This window comes from Ixodes scapularis, unplaced genomic scaffold (genome assembly GCF_016920785.2).
Source record: "Ixodes scapularis isolate PalLabHiFi unplaced genomic scaffold, ASM1692078v2 PGA_scaffold0__279_contigs__length_252992795, whole genome shotgun sequence".
NCBI lineage: Eukaryota > Metazoa > Arthropoda > Arachnida > Ixodida > Ixodidae > Ixodes > Ixodes scapularis.
Window position 1 is genome coordinate 38,747,234 of NW_024609835.1, and position 14,122 is coordinate 38,761,355.

Below are 14,122 nucleotides of genomic sequence, written 5' to 3' on the forward strand. Positions count from 1 at the left end.
ATGGAGGAGGGTAATCTCAATGAAAGGGCATCTATATCATTGTATTTCAAATTGCAGGATCTACGAAAGATTGCTTAAGATACCGACACTATACTATGTTAGCCGGCATAATATTAAAGCTGGTTCAATTCTCGAGCTCTTGGTTCTCATTTGTAGGCCACTCGCATGATTGGTCAAGTTGAGCATGGATTCCTATATTTAGAAATCATTGCCTAGATTGGAAGTTTGCCTACGTACAATGCACATAATATTTGTTTTATAAGAGAACAAATAATTTGAAGACATTACACTAGGAATGAAGAAACAATTCGTACATATTAACGCGCAGGAAATGTTTCGAATTTTCCGAACGAAATGCTATCGCATTTAAAATTCGTAGCGCAGATTTATACGCGAAGTGCTCGGGTTACTATTTCCCGCCATAAGCCCTATTACCTCAGGCAAATAAATCAGTTGTGCTTTTTAAGCTATCAGGAGGGAGCATATGCTTATATTCTGCCTATTGAAAAAGCTTAATAAGCTGTATCGTATAATGGAGATTGTAAACCCATAGCAACAAAGCGCACAGTATTGGATTACAATAACCCTTATCGTATTGGACCCCAATATTTTATCTTTTGCGGAAATTGGAAATCAATAAATATGTTATTTTATCGTGTATTAATAAAACTGCACTGGGATGAAATCTCAATCAGTAGCAGATTACTTGGCAAGGACAACTTTTTGGTATGTTTTGACTGAAGATAAAAATATATATATGCTGTTGTTGTTGAGTAATGAATCAAGAGACAAACACGGAAGTATGTGATCTGTGTCGAATTGATTAAAAATCTGCACGAACTCCATATTCAATGAGTCACCAAACGAGAGTGTTAAATCATTAGTCTTTGTCTTATGAACTTTGCATTCAAATGAACTATGCAAAAATTTTCAATTTTGAACTCGACGACGAAAAATCCAGGACGTCGGTGGCGCACGAAAACTGCAAAAAAAAAGTGCAATTAGTGAGTCCGCGAGAAGCTGTGATTTTTATATCTATAATCAGCGACAGGTTAAGAACTCGGGAGATGCTTCGCCTCCAGTGTGAGCTTTCTGTGTCTTTCTACACTTCACCGCACGCGCAGACAAAACCCGGGAAAAGGCAATGATCACGGGCTGGATGTGAAGTGTCATATGTGTTCCCACCCTGTTACCAACTATATCTTTCCAGTAGCAGCCTCTAACCATGCGATTTAAAGCGCGGATCTCTGGTCTCGAGAATGTCCGTCAGTATTGTCCGACTGCGTTGGGCTATGGGTTTTGTCATCAGTGGGCTGTGGCAGCCTGCGTAGGCGCAATTCCGGACACTGGTGGCGCCTTAATGTTTTTTTTTGTTTTAATTTTGATTTGAAATTTGATTTTGGAGGCCTTTGAGAAAGCCTTTTGCCATCTTTGGGAAGAAAAATATACAAATGTAAGCTACTTTCGGTTAGTCCGAGATGACCGAACGGATCCAACTGAAATGTTTGTCCCATTTTACGCAGATGTTTTTACGCCGCCAAGTGCTCAGCCACGTCAATGTACAAAGGTCTTAACTGTCGTAAATATTTGACCACAGAAGATAGCCAAAATAACAGAACATAGCTTTATTAATAGAACAAGCATGTTTCAAAATACAATAGCGATCCGGAATAAGCCTCAAGGGCTTGTGTGCCTGGCTGGGCAGGTGACGAAATCATATAGATTTGATAATGAGAAGATTAATTGAAAGCAATTTACAATCTATAGCACTCCCGTTCTCTGAAACCGCAGTGCGTATTAACTCAGACCGAAAAGATACACACTAAACAAACACCTTAAACGCACTGCAACCGCAATTTTTTTTTTTTTTAAGAGGGGGGGGGGGGGGGGATAAGAACGAAAAAAAAAGCACGATAAAAACGAAATTTACTCTAAAATTTGACTTCATTCCTCTAAGTTACATAACGCATTCCTAAGTTTTTTTCTTGACGTTATAAGGAGCATTGATTCTGGATGGCGGTTAAATATATGCGGCACATAATACGCTCTCACACGCTCACCATACCTCGAAACGAAGAGATGGCCTCATTGGCCGCTGTTGAACATAGGGGGTTTGAAATTGGGGGGGGGGGGGGGGGGGGGGGGGGGGGGGGCTCCAGAATAGACGCGGCACGACGGTTTCCCTAAAAAGCCCCTCAAAATACGATATTTGAAGTTTTTGAAATATTTCTGCAGTGGCATGTCAAACCCGACACTTTTCAAAAATTCTTTTCAACAACGAATTAACTCTTGCGCGCCAGAACAACGAACATCCCATGAAAGCTGTTATGCCGTACCGTAAATAACTATATGCCAAATCCTGTGCTATCATTTTCCTAACAGAGAAAGGCAGAAACATTTTAACATTGTATAGTAAGCACGAAATGCTTCTTAACTTTTGCACAAATAGGTCAAAAGTGTACACCAGGATAAATCACTATCGATGTATATTCCGAGGTATTTTACAGATTTACACATTCAATAATTTCACAATCACAAGATCTGCAGCTGAATGTATGTAGCGCTACAGAAAGTGGGAGTTCAACCCGTTAAGTTAATTTTTAAAACAAACCAGTTTTGTCTTTGACGCATTCACCTTAATGAGGTTCGAAGTAAATTAGTCCATTCTACATGGGTATTTCCCGCTTGCAACATGAAATTCAACAATTGTCGTTGATCAAACAACATATGGTACTTACCCCATGGTGCCACATATATGAAAAGGGTTTGAGAAAAATCTCGGATAACACGATATTTCCACTCTTCAATGTCGACGGCAGTCACTCAACGACGATCGGATAGAACCAGGACTTGTTTTAGGGTACGTTTTGAGGAGAGCATGCATTTAGCGCAGCAACGAAGTAAATGAACAGACATGTCCGTTTCTTCCCCTACCCCGAACCCCACCAGCTATTTTCCACAAAAACCACGAATACTTTCAGGAGATTATCTCAGCAAAGGTAATAGTCAAGCCACGTCGAATGGCGCGCGTCACGGGCCCTGCTAATTCCTGGTCGTCACACCGGAAGACAACACAAATAGGGTAAGCGGCCTGAATACTTTCGGGAGATTATCTCAGCAAAGGTAATAGTCAAACTTCGTCGAATGGCGCGCGTCAAGGGCCCTGGTATTTCCAGGTCGTCACACCGGAAGACAACACAAATAAGGTAAGCGGCCTGAATAGGCAGATAAAGTACAATCTTTCAAGATATGGCGGAAAAGTCTGAATGCAAAACGCAGCTTGTGAGTCGAGTTGACTGGGTTTTGACAGCGCAAGCAATTTGGCAGAAACTTTAGCTAAGGAGAATTTCGGGAGTCGCCAAATAGCTGTGGCCTAAGAGCTCCTTATCAAATAGTCCATAGACGTCTGCTTTTCAATAGGCAAGGCAAAAAAAACAAAAAAACTTCCAAACACAAGTTTGCAGGAGGCTCGCTCGTGTCACTAGCGACAGAATGACATACCAAAATATGTATGCAAATCAACTGCAGAAGAAAAAAACACTTTATGAGCAGTCTGTCGTACGACAGACTGCTCATAAAGTGTTTTTTTTTTCTACTGGAGTTGATTAGCATGTTACAGTAACATATAAGAAACAAAATCCTTACTTTTTTTTTATTCGACGGCGACCGACCATTGCTTTCGGTGCCACCATTAAAAACAACAAAAGGTTACAGAAAATTAAAACAAAGCTGGGACGGTATGACTTTCTAAGAAATGAATGTACGCAAACGAGCTGGTTAAGAAACATCATAATCTAACACCCTGACGTTAGGAAGTTGGTCGGTTCCCGTGTTGTTGACGGAGATTATTTTTGCGGATGCTCGTTGTCGGAAGCGTGTCTATTGTTGTAGGGATTTAGCCTGTCACCTACGTCCGGTGAAATCTTCGTGACGTCATGTTCTGTTTTCTAGATCTTTTCTTGTTTTGGCGTGGTCAAATAAACTCAGCTATTCTCGAAATTCTTTGTTGTGTTGTCCTTTTTTCTCATAGTTTCTTGTCCCATGGTTTTAAGTTATTACGACTTTCTACGCTCTGCAATAGAGCAGCACCGTTGTACGTTAACGGAAGAGCTTTTAATAACATTGACTGGCAACATAAATAATAAAACAAACTCAGGACAAGGCACGACGAACATTTCTTTCCTTGTCCCGAGTTTGTTTTATTATTTCTTTAGCCAGTCGTTGCACAGACTGTCGTTTTTAGGCAAAATCTCTTTGGATCCCACGTCGTATGGCAAAGCTCCTATAACAGACAAGCCAGATCAATTTGACTGAAGGTTTGTTGTCTCTTTTCTCAATTCCAGTTTGAATGCTACTCAATATATTTTGACATCACAGGTTAGTTCAAGTCGCTGAAAGAAGTTAGGGGGGTTTAAAGGAAATGAAGTTAGAGTTTTGTTTTAATATTGACGTGCACCCTTTGCTACTTTCAGAAAAATGACTTACGTCTCTGCATTAAGAACATTACAAAAGTGGATAAGCAATATATTTATGTATTCGTAAGCTACATTTCAGACGCGCATTTTGATATGTTTTGTGACGTTTTGCATAAACTTATTTGTAGGTAAATAATTTGTGAATCTGTCTTTAAAAACGTGTTTTGTTCTTTTTTTTTTTTGGGGGGGGGGGGGAGGAAGAAAGGGGGCTGCTTCGTTTTTGGTTTTTTTGGCATGAAACATATCATTTCATTTTTTAATATTTGGTGTGCTTATTTTAAATTGTCTATAAAATAAATGAAACAAAAATTAGCTACGTGCCTGGGTTGGTGTGACATTGGCGGCTGCGCAGATTACCATAATGAAATTCCGGCAAAGTCCAAGTCTCGAGCTTCTCAATTTCATATCTCTGGGAAACATTTAGCTACGGCGTTCACATATAGCCGAAGTTTCCTCAAATAAACATGACTTTCTCATATATTTCTTAGGGAAATATCCACAATATGACCCGGACAGTTATTGTAGGATCTGACATGGAAACACCTTCCACTAGAACGCTTCACTGGAAGCTCTCTGGAAAGTCTGCGTCATCGTCCGTCGGAAATTGCCTTGTACCTCTGTATAATCATTACCACCCCTTAAAAGGGTTCATTTTTCTCTCTAATGCGACCTAAATGAAAACGACCTCTGCGTGTTCCGGATTCACACTAGGTGTTAAGTTCCTTTTATTTATTTATTTATTTATTTATTTATTCGAATACCTACATCACCCAGTTCTGGGCATTATTGTAGGGGAGTAAGCCCTTAGGTCGAGTTTCCCTGTGCGGCGTTTGATCTCACCGTTTGTCTTGGCGTCCCCGTGCCAGTAAGTCATTCTGGTTGCCCGAGGTTCAAAAAACTTATATAGTTCGCGGAAGACAGAAAACTCGGGAAGCCCAATGTAATACATGCAGCATTTAGGATCCTCTCGGATGGTCTCAACTCTCAGCTGTGTCGCCTGCAGAACTTCAACGGTCTCTTGGAGGCGCTCATTCTCGGTCTGAAGATGCAGTATCATCTGCTGCATTTCCGCCAGTTTCAGGTCTCGCAGCCTGAGTGCCTCGGAACTGACACCCGCTGTGGTCGGGGCCATTGCAGCGTCCTGCTCCATTTCTGTAAAGGAATCGCACATATATAGGTGAAGATCATGGAAGCTGATGTTGCCGAGTTACTTCTTGCAGATACAGCAACAGATAGATACTTTAGGACCATGTTACATGTAGAAAAAGAACTAGCCGTCAGAGAACCAATAAAAAATTGCAAAGGCTTAGCTCGGCTATGCCAGGAGATACGTAGCGTAAGCTTAGGTAAAGCTGGTTATTCTTAGCTTTCCTGGTTGTCTAGGACTAGAGTGATTATCATGCTTATTGCTGCTTCAGTGACACACACATGGTATACGCATTATGTGACTACTTTGAGATCCGATGATGTGCGCCGTGTTGTTATGTATCAAGCAACCAAGCTGCCACCCAGAACAACCGGACAGCGCGAGCCATGATCTCGAGCGGGTGCATGCGCGCGGCGCGTGCATCGGGGACTGACACGTGTGACGTCACTGTTTCTCGCGCATGCGCAGCACGGCTCTCCAGGAGCCACGCGAAACTGCTCAACCTCGGCCAGTGTAGCTTACGCTACAAAAACATTTGTGTAAGGCACGTCAAAATATTAGGCACAGGAGAAAGCCAGCCCTCTGCGTTAAGTCCTTACTTTGAACCCTTTTTCTTCACTTTACGCCCGTAGAAATGCATTGTGAAAATATCTAAGCATGCACTGATATCACTACACCCCCATGTCGTTCCGAACGAAGCCCACGTTTGAAGCCAGCAAAATCGGACGCCATTTCCTTGGGCGTCGTCTGCTAAAATCAATGCTTGCCGAAGACGGTTAAGGCACACAGCAGCTGTTGGTAGTCGGAGCAAGTGAGGCTCACGAACAGGCCGCGCTATGCACCACCACCCCTTGCTTCCTTCAAGGAGTTGTAATCTAATCTCAGGATCGAGCTTGTGCCCAGCTTCGTCGAAACCGCCAAAGGTTTGGAGCTAAGCTACTGTATCAAGGAAAGACTAAAACAGGACTTAAGTGTGTAATAGAATTCTCTATGAAAACTTCATGATTCCTGTCGGTCGTTCTACACCCATCGTCATCACCTGTCATGGTGTATGCCTAAACTTGACAGTGCAATACTCCTACATGCATATTAAAACTGCCCTGTTGCTTACATAAAGGGCACAAATGACTACACTGAGTCACATATGCCACATTCTTACTTACACATAGGTTGCTGAACCCGTTTACATAGAGAGTATGCTGTAATAAAAGGCCAAGTACAAACAATCCACACCTTTGGGAGGTTGCTCTGAACATGAGGGCTCGCTGAACATCTCATCAGGTCCCCTGGAGGGCGGACAAGGGTGCACACTTTTGGCTGCCGCCATCATGAAGTCAGCGGGAGGTGAGGGCTGGCCCGCCAGCTGCGAGGCTCCCAGCTGCGGACCGGTGGGGACTGCAGCGTCCGTCGGAGCTGGTTTGTTGTTCAAAGATAACATCTATCTTAGTGGCAAAACAAACAAGGCATGCATACGATTACGGCAAATCAGCTGCATCAGACAATTCACACCTTCGGGGGGTTGCTGCGAGCATCCTCCTTGTGTGAGCAAGGCAGCCGCCGCTGTTGAGGGCTGGTCTGCCAGCTGCGAGGCTCCCAGCTGCGGGCTGGTGGGGAATGCAGCGTCCGTCGGAGCTGGTTTGTTGTTTAAAGATAACATCTATCTTAGTGACAAAACAAACAAGGCATGCATACGATTACGGCAAATCAGCTGCATCAGACAATTCACACCTTCGGGGGGTTGCTGCGAGCATCCTCCTTGTGTGAGCAAGGCAGCCGCCGCTGTTGAGGGCTGGCCTGCCAGCTGCGAGGATCCCGGCTGCGGGCTGGTGGAAACTGCAACGTCTGTCGGAGCTGGTTTGTTGTTTAAAGATAACATATATTTTAGTGACAAAACCAACAAGGCATGCATACGATTACGGAAAATCAGCGGCATCCTCTGGAGAGACGTTTTTTCTATTCTTATATTTTGTGTCTGGTGCAGGCTACTTCAAGCCATGCACAGGGTCTCAGGAGTTACTTTTGGTACGAGACGCTTTTGGACCACTTTTTAAAAGACATTTAGAAAAGCTTGCACTGCGATTTAGCTTTTAGCTGCCGAAAAGCTGCAAGTCACAGTTTCTATTATAAATGTCACGGAAAGCAGAAACGTTTCCTGCTTTCCGTGTAGAACGGAATAAACGGACAGCAAAAAAAAAAACATTTTTCACAGAAATACAACCGCCCTTTCGCGCTTTCTTCTCCATCGGTCCGCAAATCATTACACATCAAAGAGCCGCCTTCAAGTAAAACAGCTAGCTTCAACGCATGAACACGACACGGCCAAGAAATAGCAAGAGTACAAGAACTAGCGCAAGTTTCAACTATCGTCACTTCGTACCTTCGGTGTACGCGCGATTTTTCCATCGCATGTAGCGAGCGAGAGGCGGCGGCTGTTTTTTGGCGTGCTCGAACACGGTCGGAACGAAGTCGGGGTGGTGCTTGTCCAGCATTGGTTTTCCTGTTTAACGAAGCCGCAATGTAATGATCACGCAGCTTTCTATCGTCTTCTATTTACACTTCTTAGGAGCGATTAAAACGACTTACCAGTGACGAAGTGAGCGCCGCATAAGCGGGATTGCTCCCTTGGCTCCCAAGGCTTTTTTGGGTCCGTCCAGCGGGCCCTCTTCACCGCGCGATTCCACGCCGCTCTACGATCGGGGTCGTACTTCGCCGACGGGAAACGGAAAAAACTTTTCCCCTCCCCTGGCTTGTGCCAATTTCGGCACTCAAAGGCCACACAATTCGTTGGCATCGTACAACCTCACCACGAGCCACAACTCGCCATTCACTCACAGTAAAATGACGATGTTGTTTTCCTACCGGCCTAATTTGGCCTGGCAACATGTGCGTCGCGTACTCTCAAACCGGAATACCCGGAAAGAGGTGGATTTCAGGGCAGCAAGCTCTACAATGAAAACAGGACGACGAAGTAACAAACAGCGTAGCGTTTTTTTTTTCTTGTTTTCGTCTCGTCTTCCCCTTTTTTAGAGTTTACTAGCCTGCACTCCTTTATTTTCACTAACACACCAACCAACAAAAAAGAGCCCCTTAAAAAAAAAAAAGAAACAAATAGCAGCGAGAGAGAAAAGTGGCAGCATATGCACCGTCAAAACTTTGGAATGCCCATTGTCACTTGGTTTCAACGCGTACCTACTTGACTTCTTTGATGGCTACAATAGGTAATGTTTATAACCTTCTGTTCAACACGTGAGTCGTGAAAGTAATGAGTTCTATAGCCAAGCTCTCGCTTCATGCTTTTTTTTTCAAGAATGATTATTAACCTCCAACTTCAAGCGTGCCATTAAGGTCTCCAATACAGTCGGCACATTCACGTCTTGCAGCATCGTCGTCCCTAGGTGAGAGTGATGTTGTGGCGAACGACGTCGGTCTCTTTGTCGCAAGCCTCGACTTCGAGCAAATCTCCAGCCTGTGCGGAGCATTCGTTTCGTTAAGTAAACTGCCTGGGCAAGTTCTGGTTTGCGCACAGATGGGGAATGCTCATAGCCCCAGTACGCATTGCAGTTTTTATGTTTAATCGTATTCTAAACTTCCCTATTCTCTGGCATTCTTCTGTAGTTTTTTAGTCATTGGATGCCCGAGTGTTCTGCAGAGAGGTGTACGCACCGGAATATTTTGTGGGCCTGTCTGGACTTCTTTGTTCAAATCCCATTATAATATTTTATGATTGCGTGTTTTCTTTGTTCACCGTTAAACTTTTCCTCGTTAGATATTGAACGAACGAGATGTGGCGAAAAAGGGTGAATTTCGGTCTTCTAAGAAATAAGAAAATAGTAACTAAAATTGTGTTTATTCAATTTCTTTTCCTCCCTCTCTCTCTTTCTCATCTTTTTTTTCGCATTTTGATTGGTTTGAGCAAACAAAAACACCTTCTGAACATTTTTTTCCTGGCTACGCCACTGCCATTAACCAATAATAATTGAAACAGCCCGTTCAACAAAGGTATTCAAGGCCGCCAAACAGTAGGTGTGGACGATAGCGTAAAGCGACACAGCTCTGGCATCCGAAATTAAAGTTGTTATCCAGCCGTCCGTTTCTAGTTTGGACATGAACCATGCAAACATCACGGCTTTCCCCCGCTCTAATCTCTTTCCTCTTCTTGCTTTCAGAAGACTGGTGTCGATAAAAATAAGGGGGGACTTCCGACAACCAGCAGGCCGTGTGAGTGACTGTCTGCAGGCTTGTGATGAGGAGAGTTTAACCTGCCCAACAACACAAACAAAAAGGTGTTTTACCCGGCAAAAAAAAAAAAAAAAAAAGGACTAAAGTCTAATGGAGTGCGCGTAGCAGAGCGCGTTGAAAACTACAGAATACACAGAAAGAATAAAACACATGAAGGACGAACATAGAACTGTGTGTGTCTGTGTTCGTCCTTCATGTGTTTTGTTCTTTCTGTGTATTCTCTAACGTATTGGGCCATATGTCGGTGATTCGTCACGGCACGCCATCTTGCTTTGTCCTGTCTGGAGGATCAATTGACCTGCGAAACTTCGAGAATATGAAGTATTTGAGATCTGTTCCACTCGTGACATAATTTGCAACAGATGAACTTTCACTTCGTGGGTTAATGCTGCATTGAATTGTTTTAGCAAGGCGGAAATGTCAGTCATATTTGGCCGTACACTATATTAGGTTGGGTTCTTAGAGTTATCACTCTTGTCAAATAAAAGCTTTATAATATTCTAATAATATACCTCAGTCAAAACTGCTTGGCCATGCCACAGTCGCGCAGTCGGCGAAATGTTGACGCCAAGAAGTCCCATCCCCTTTCCTTCGATGGCTGTTGAGGCCACCTTGTTTCTGTCGACCGAAAGGACTATCCCTGGAGTGTCGTGCATGCTCGCTGCTGCTCTAAAATTTAAATTACTTCATTGCATAAAATTACCATTAAAGACTAAAGTCCACCCGAGGAGGCAGCCAGCACTTGGAGTACGGGCTTCCGCCTTTTGGTTGCCTCAGGTGTTCGGGGTGTGTTGACATTAAGCCGAAAAATAACTTTGACTTTAAATTTGACCTTTTAACTCCTGCTTTGTACGCACCTGATAGCCATGTGTCGCTAATATGAGTGCCACCGTTAAACAAAACAGTAATTCATAATGCAAGTAGCCCATAATAATGAATCAAGGTCAAGATCTAAATAATAAATAACAAGCGTTGCTTCAGAAGACACGGTCCTACATCCTCTCAAGTAGAAAAGGAAATGTCATTACTTTCTTTTTGTGCCCAAGGGGTACAGATAACATACGAATGTGCTTCAGGCTTGTAATCCGCGCCTGTGAAACACATGAGGGTAGGAGGGAAAGTGGACGGTTTCGATCCACTTTTCCTTCTCGAATACAAAGCATGGGGTTAGCATTGTTAATGGCGTGCTTTATCTGAATGCTCCACGAAAGTTTGGATATTGTGTGAATACCAAGGTATTCGTAACAACACACGGACTCGAACAAATGAAGCATTCTTCGGTGCACAGGTCTTATACCTTTCTGAGGAAGGGCAACCAACATAAGACAAGAGTCAAGCTCTGGGTGTACTCTGTGACCCAAGTGTCTTTCTCGCCTTCATTTTACGATTAGCAGTTTTGTACCATCTTCAGCAAGCTTGTGTACATATTGATGAGAAAAAAATGCATGTATTTACGTAAATTGTTTGCGATGAGCGCGAGAGGCTATCGCTCCGTCTTTCGCATTTTTTTTTTGGTTCGAGACTGTACAATACGTGTATCATAATTTCAAGAAAACATCTTACCTGGGTAAGGTGTAACAAAAACGAGAGCGTGAATTCACTACCTAGCGCGGTGGTCTGCTAACGAAAGGCGTCTGGGTAACGCAACTGCCGAGAGATGCATACTGCATGAGAGTTAAACTCATGTCGCCTACGCCATACAACAGAACAAGCACTCTCGGCGCCAAAAAGTCGTCAAAGGCCGAACCAGAGTCAGGTACGCCCGTGCAGAAGAGCGTGAGAATACGCGCAAATAGAAAGTAGAGGGCGCTGTCGGGCGCCATAGTACTTGAAAACGCTTAGACAGTAATGCTAACTTCTCCGTAGCTTTATACGTTCCATTTGGCTTGTGAGTTGAGACTTGAGAGTTGCCATTCTATCTAAAGCACGGCCGAGAGCCCGAAAAACTTTCAAACGACGCCTTTTCCCCGGCAGTCGGCAACGACACCCACCAACGTCACCGACGCAGGAGTAGGAGGCAGAACGGGAGAACCGTTTTTGAGCGCGAGCCCATAGGGCAGTGGAGCGCAGAGTACGATCACACTGTTAAGAGGATGTACATGGCACGTGACCCTATCACGTGGTGACGCCAGTGACTTCAGGCAAAGCCTCAGTTCCAGGAAAAATTCGATGTTATTTCTGTTTGTGTCGTATTGTGTTTTCGTTACCGTGGCTCCTAGAGTTTGTGTGTTAGGGAAGGTGTTTGGAGTCTTTGCTTACGTTTTCGCAACGGTATTGCGCACGTACGATCGTACAATGAATGCGCTCAGTTGTGCAGTTCCGCTTTCACGGCAGTTCATGCGCGGTTTATGTTGTTGAAGGGTGAAAGCACCTCGTGCCTCGTCACGGAATGTTAGTATTACGAGAATTACCCGAAAAGGTTTGTCGTGGGAGCGTGCGCGGGGGGGGAGGGGGGGGGGGGGAGGGGGGGGGGAGGGGGGGGAGGGGAGGGGTTAGGTGAGACAAGCAGACGGCGGGATACGTCGTTTTAGCGACCCAGATTGCCAATGTCCGAGACTGCAACTCGATCCTGAAAACACCAGCTCGCTAGTTTCTTGAAGTTATTTGTGATTTAATCCAAAACAATGAATAAATATTTTTAGCACTCGGATTTGTTATTATCGATAAATATTCTTGTGCACAGATCGAGATATGTGCAAGAAAATTTTAAAATCTGTCCACTTTCAACTTCGTACCATGCAACAGATGTTGTCGCGCATTCCCATAAGTAGAGGAGGATACGACATATTGTATTCCATAAACTGTCGCCCAAAACCAATAACCTCATATTGTATTGGGATGAACTGTGCTTCAATAAACATTAAACCCTGTTTGGATTACAATAACTCCAATTAACTCCTATAAACTATTTCTTATCGGACTTTTCAATAAAGTCAATAGACTAGTTTTCGCACTCGTCTTATTTATACATATTTAAAATTGTCATGTTCGCGTATATGTCTTTTTTTCTGGCATAGTTTGGTTGGTGGAAAATAAAAAGGTGTAAAAGAGTATTGGGGTTAAGGTCCTGTCTGCTGTTTGGGGAAAATTAACTATAATAACAGTCTATACGCGGTTCAAACAAATTATGTCAACAAGTTTATAAGGAAAACGAGTACGCAGGGATTGTGATAGCGTGTATATTTTACTCTATCTAGTAAGGGGAGACAACACTTCATTCTGAAGCAAACATATTTTGAATATAAAGCAGACCGTCTTAGCCCCAGTCATATTTTAAGTCTACCTTCGATTTTATTTCGACGTAGTACATCGATAAGCATATTCTAATACACGTAAGACATCAGAATGCACACAATTTACCTACATTGTAGAACTCCTTTGTCGGGTTATTAGGGCCTCTTGAGTCACACACGTTGAGGAGAAACGATGAAGATAAGTACACCAGTAGGATAATTGAGGGTTTTGTATACATCGTTGCCAATGTTCTGAAAAATCTGAAACATGCGTTGCGCCACCGTAAATATAGAGTTGATTGGTCAGTGTTCAGATTTATTAAATATCATTAGTATAATTCTAAATCACCCGATTCAGTTCATTATGTATTATGCTATATGAATACATATTCATATAGCGCAGTAGTGCGCTAAAGTTACAACTTGTGGAGCAGGTACAAGGCTAGCGGTTGTGGTAAGAGGCCCGCGCAATTTTTCCAAAAATACTCCAAAAGCCGGGAGACGTCATAATTAAAATAAGAACACCGACTTGACGTAACAGAAAAAACAACTTCATTAGACGTTTCGCCTCCCATGCGGGAGGCATCATCAGTAGTTACACAGCAAATGCAGGGTTCAACCTCAACTCAACGCTATTTATCACGAATGTCCGTTTAAGCTTCGTGGAGAGGGCCGCGGTTTTTGTTGCAGACGGATGTGTCCCTGCGAACAAACCACGATTCTAGGAGCTTTCGGGGCCCCCATCTGTCCTCCCTCGCCAAGGTCGTCGCGGCCGGAAAGTCGAAAGAATGCCCCATTGTCCACGCATGGTCCGCCAGTTCTGTCTTCAGTCGCGTCGCGTGGGATGCGTACGTGACGTCACGCTTGTGTTCTTTTAAGCGCGAGACACATGCGCGAAAAATCCATCCGATCCGACGTCCGATCCGGCAATGCGACTGCCTGATCCGAAAAATTTGGTCGCTTCAGACGCCGGATCGGCGATCCGACGTGCGTCTAACGCGCCAGATAGTTTCGCACGGCGGACGGAT

General features: G+C 43.8%; 1 long non-coding RNA gene across 1 annotated transcript; it reads right to left on the reverse strand.

Annotated features, from left to right (window-relative positions):
• Positions 1-6,864: 6,864 nt before the first annotated feature.
• LOC121837820 lies at positions 6,865-7,475 on the reverse strand. The gene is made up of 3 exons (XR_006078322.1): positions 7,351-7,475; positions 7,132-7,254; positions 6,865-7,035 (listed from the first exon to the last, which is right to left on the reverse strand). It is a non-coding gene; the product is annotated as an uncharacterized LOC121837820 (long non-coding RNA).
• Positions 7,476-14,122: the final 6,647 nt, after the last annotated feature.